Genomic DNA, 6,000 nt, shown 5'->3' with positions numbered 1-6,000 from the left:
CTATATAGTGCACTACTTTAGACCCTATTCCCTATATAGTGCACTACTTTAGACCCTATTCCCTATATAGTGCACTACTTTAGACACTATTCCCTATGTAGTGCACTACTTTAGACCCTATTCCCTATATAGTGCACTACTTTAGACCAGAGCCCTATGGAACCCTATTCCATATGTAGTGCACTACTTTAGACCAGAGCTCTATGGCACTCTATTCCCCATATAGTGCACTACTTTAGACCAGAGCCCTATGGCACCCTATTCCCTCTATATAGTGCACTACTTTAGACCAGAGCCCTATGGCACCCTATTCCCTATATAGTGCACTACTTTAGACCAGAGCCCTATGGCACCTTATTCCCTCTATATAGTGCACTACTTTAGACCAGAGCCCTATGGCACCTTATTCCCTATATAGTGTAGTATGAAGGAGTTAGGGTACCATTTGCTCTGCAGCCCTGTTTTACACAGTGATTCTCTGCTGTACATCTGCAGTATTATGAGGGTTTGACCCCCTGGACACCTCCTCTGTCTAACTGAGATGTTGGTGATGCCCTCTCCATCTCTGACCAACACACACTCACACACCTACACACCTACACACACCTACACACACCTACACACACACACACACACACACATACATACACACACACATACATACACACACACACACACACACACACACACCTACACACCTACACACACACCTACACACACACACACCTACACACCTACACACCTACACACACACACACCTACACACCTACACACACCTACACACACACACACACACACACCTACACACCTACCTACACACACACACACACCTACACACCTACCTACCTACACACACACACCCACACACACACACACACACACACACCTACACACACCTACACACACAATCACACACACACACAATCACACACACACACACAATCACACACACACACAATCTCACAATCACACACCTACACAATCACACACACAATCACACACCTACACAATCACACACACACACACCAGTGACCTGCTTCCATCTGCACAGGGAGACACTGTGTTTGTGTCAGTCTGTTGTTGTTCTCAGTCCTTCCTGTTATGCCTGTCATTTCTGACTGTGTTTGTGTCAGTCTGCCTGTGGGATTGTACAATGTGTTTAATTAGCCAGAAGTCTGTCCCATCCAGGCAGACTCCAGCCTGCGGAGAGGAGAGAAGGCCTTATCAGAGAGGGGGGAGAGAGAGGGGGAGCGGGTGGGAGGGGAACAGGAGAGAAGGGGAGAGGGGAGGGAGGAGGGGAGAATGAGGCAGGAGGGGAGAAGAATATGTAGAGAAAATCAGGAAGTGTATCTGGGACTGAGGAGTTAGCTAGTATCAGGAACACCAGGGTGGATGGTCTGGTATCAGGAACACCAGGGTGGATGGTCTGGTATCATGAAACACCAGGGTAGATGGTCTGGTATCAGGAACACCAGGGTGGATGGTCTGGTATCAGGAACACCAGGGTGGATGGTCTGGTATCATGAAACACCAGGGTGGATGGTCTGGTATCATGAAACACCAGGGTGGATGGTCTGGTATCATGAAACACCAGGGTGGATGGTCTGGTATCATGAAACACCAGGGTGGATGGTCTGGTATCATGAAACACCAGGGTGGATGGTCTGGTATCATGAAACACCAGGGTGGATGGTCTGGTATCATGAAACACCAGGGTGGATGGTCTGGTATCATGAAACACCAGGGTGGATGGTCTGGTATCGTGAAACACCAGGGTGGATGGTCTGGTATCGTGAAACACCAGGGTGGATGGTCTGGTATCTTGAAACACCAGGGTGGATGGTCTGGTATCATGAAACACCAGGGTGGATGGTCTGGTATCATGAAACACCAGGGTGGATGGTCTGGTATCGTGAAACACCAGGGTGGATGGTCTGGTATCGTGAAACACCAGGGTGGATGGTCTGGTATCGTGAAACACCAGGGTGGATGGTCTGGTATCGTGAAACACCAGGGTGGATGGTCTGGTATCGTGAAACACCAGGGTGGATGGTCTGGTATCGTGAAACACCAGGGTGTATGGTCTGGTATCGTGAAACACCAGGGTGGATGGTCTGGTATCATGAAACACCAGGGTGGATGGTCTGGTATCATGAAACACCAGGGTGGATGGTCTGGTATCGTGAAACACCAGGGTGGATGGTCTGGTATCGTGAAACACCAGGGTGGATGGTCTGGTATCATGAAACACCAGGGTGGATGGTCTGGTATCGTGAAACACCAGGGTGGATGGTCTGGTATCGTGAAACACCAGGGTGGATGGTCTGGTATCATGAAACACCAGGGTGGATGGTCTGGTATCATGAAACACCAGGGTGGATGGTCTGGTATCGTGAAACACCAGGGTGGATGGTCTGGTATCATGAAACACCAGGGTGGATGGTCTGGTATCGTGAAACACCAGGGTGGATGGTCTGGTATCGTGAAACACCAGGGTGGATGGTCTGGTATCATGAAACACCAGGGTGGATGGTCTGGTATCATGAAACACCAGGGTCATGTTTCCAGCCATTTTAGTTATGTGGATCCATCAGGAAGGGCTGTTATCTCCTCTTAGCAACTAGACCAACCCTGATCCCTTTAACCCTGTGTTGTATTAACTCACACCAGGCTGTCTGATATTCTTATCTCTCTCTCTCTCTCTGTGTGTGTGTGATCCCTGCTTGGCCCTGATTCATATCCCCCTCTACTGCCATGCTGCAGTTCAGGAATGTAAAGTGTGTAGGGACGTAACTTGAGGATAAATACGAGATAAAGTGTAGACTAGGCTGCTGAACAGACCATAGAAGCTCCACTGTGGTCTGACAGGAGGGTGGAAGGCTGGTCTGACAGGAGGGTGGAAGGACTGGTCTGACAGGAGGGTGGAAGGACTGGTCTGACAGGAGGGTGGAAGGACTGGTCTGACAGGAGGGTGGAAGGACTGGTCTGACAGGAGGGTGGAAGGCTGGTCTGACAGGAGGGTGGAAGGCTGGTCTGACAGGAGGGTGGAAGGCTGGTCTGACAGGAGGGTGGAAGGCTGGTCTGACAGGAGGGTGGAAGGCTGGTCTGACAGGAGGGTGGAAGGACTGGTCTGACAGGAGGGTGGAAGGCTGGTCTGACAGGAGGGGTGGAAGGCTGGTCTGACAGGAGGGTGGAAGGACTGGTCTGACAGGAGGGTGGAAGGCTGGTCTGACAGGATGGTGGAAGGCTGGTCTGACAGGAGGGTGGAAGGCTGGTCTGACAGGGAGGGTGGAAGGCTGGTCTGACAGGAGGGTGGATGGACTGGTCTGACAGGAGGGTGGATGGACTGGTCTGACAGGAGGGTGGAAGGCTGGTCTGACAGGAGGGTGGAAGGACTGGTCTGACAGGAGGGTGGAAGGTTGGTCTGACAGGAGGGTGGAAGGCTGGTCTGACAGGAGGGTGGAAGGCTGGTCTGACAGGATGGTGGAAGGCTGGTCTGACAGGAGGGTGGAAGGCTGGTCTGACAGGATGGTGGAAGGCTGGTCTGACAGGAGGGTGGAAGGCTGGTCTGACAGGAGGGTGGAAGGCTGGTCTGACAGGAGGGTGGAAGGCTGGTCTGACAGGAGGGTGGAAGGCTGGTCTGACAGGAGGGTGGAAGGCTGGTCTGACAGGAGGGTGGATGGACTGGTCTGATAGGAGGGTGGAAGGCTGGTCTGACAGGAGGGTGGAAGGCTGGTCTGACAGGAGGGGTGGATGGACTGGTCTGACAGGAGGGTGGAAGGCTGGTCTGATAGGAGGGTGGAAGGCTAGTCTGACAGGAGGGTGGAAGGCTGGTCTGACAGGAGGGTGGAAGGCTGGTCTGACAGGAGGGTGGAAGGCTGGTCTGACAGGAGGGTGGAAGGCTGGTCTGACAGGAGGGTGGAAGGCTGGTCTGACAGGAGGGTGGAAGGCTGGTCTGACAGGAGGGTGGAAGGCTGGTCTGACAAGAGGGTGGAAGGACTGGTCTGACAGGAGGGTGGAAGGACTGGTCTGACAGGAGGGTGGAAGGCTGGTCTGACAGGAGGGTGGAAGGACTGGTCTGACAGGAGGGTGGAAGGCTGGTCTGACAGGAGGGTGGAAGGCTGGTCTGACAAGAGGGTGGAAGGACTGGTCTGACAGGAGGGTGGAAGGACTGGTCTGACAGGAGGGTGGAAGGCTGGTCTGACAGGAGGGTGGAAGGACTGGTCTGACAGGAGGGTGGAAGGCTGGTCTGGCAGGAGGGTGGATATTTTTGGGTTGACGGATAACAAAAATAAATACTACTTCAAATAACAACTTTGTCAGTCGTCGGTATCATCACAAGACACACACACACACACACACTCTTTATCTCTATCTCTACCCCTCCCTACCTACCTACCTACCTACCTACCTACCTACCTACCTACCTACCTACCTTCCTACCGTCCTCATGGAAACTGTAGCTCTGCAGCCCGTAGACAGAACAGATAGGTCTCTCTGCATACTGTATGTTGTAGTGTTTGTAGGTCTGTCTGGCTAGTCACCGACACGGGTCTCTCAATGTTACTTTAATAAATACACACATTCATTATAGACTAGTCATGGAAGTAGATTAAAACACTTTTTAAATTTGTATTAATAAATTCATTTTTTTTCATTTTTCTTAGTCCATTTCTCTTTATTGCCAAAAACCAAATAATTTAGTCCCATCTAATCCCTATCTGTTCTCTATTTAGTCCCATCTAATCCCTATCTGTTCTCTATTTAGTCCCATCTAATCCCTATCTGTTCTCAGTCCCATCTAATCCCTATCTGTTCTCTATTTAGTCCCATCTAATCCCTATCTGTTCTCTATTTAGTCCCATCTAATCCCTATCTGTTCTCTATTTAGTCCCATCTAATCCCTATCTGTTCTCAGTCCCATCTAATCCCTATCTGTTCTCTATTTAGTCCCATCTAATCCCTATCTGTTCTCAGTCCCATCTAATCCCTATCTGTTCTCTATTTAGTCCCATCTAATCCCTATCTGTTCTCTATTTAGTCCCATCTAATCCCTATCTGTTCTCTATTTAGTCCCATCTAATCCCTATCTGTTCTCTATTTAGTCCCATCTAATCCCTATCTGTTCTCTATTTAGTCCCATCTAATCCCTATCTGTTCTCTATTTAGTCCCATCTAATCCCTATCTGTTCTCTATTTAGTCCCATCTAATCCCTATCTGTTCTCTATTTAGTCCCATCTAATCCCTATCTGTTCTCAGTCCCATCTAATCCCAAGGTGTGTGTCTGTTTCCTGTATGTAAATGACTCCCCTGTGATATATGAGACAGTGAGTGAAAACACAGACACTATTGATGTTGCTGTACGATGCCACTCGTCTTTAACTGTTACGATGTCTAGATGGTTTATCACAATCACCTGGAGATCACTCTCTCTACATGCTCTCATCAACACACACTCACACACACACACACTCACACACTCACACACACTCACACACACACTCACACACACACACACACACACACACACACACACACACACACACACACACACACACACACACACACACACCCCTGTCTCACACACACACACACTCACACACACTCATCAACACACACTCACACACACACTCACACACACACTCACACACACTCACACACACACACACACACACACACACACACACACACACACACACACACCCTGTCTCACACACACACACACTCACCTCACACACACTCACACACACACACACACACACACACACACACACACACACACACACACACACTCACACACACACACACACACACACACACACACACCCCTGACACACACACACACACACACCCTGTCACACACACACACACACACACACACACACACACACACACACACACACACCCTGTCACACACACACACACACACACACACACCCTGTCACACACACACACACACACACACACACACACACACACACACACACACACACACACAC

The 6,000-nt window shown here is 50.1% G+C and overlaps 1 protein-coding gene across 1 annotated transcript in view; it reads left to right on the top strand.

Moving 5' to 3' along the window:
* Window positions 1-6,000, top strand: part of LOC106574944 (protein diaphanous homolog 3) — a gene marked incomplete at its 3' end in the record, with an annotated part of 688,081 nt that overhangs the window by 269,770 nt on the left and 412,311 nt on the right. The window lies entirely within an intron of this gene.

The sequence above is a fragment of the Salmo salar genome, chromosome ssa16 (genome assembly GCF_905237065.1).
Source record: "Salmo salar chromosome ssa16, Ssal_v3.1, whole genome shotgun sequence".
Lineage (NCBI taxonomy): Eukaryota > Metazoa > Chordata > Actinopteri > Salmoniformes > Salmonidae > Salmo > Salmo salar.
This window is presented reverse-complemented; position numbering and strand designations above follow the sequence as displayed.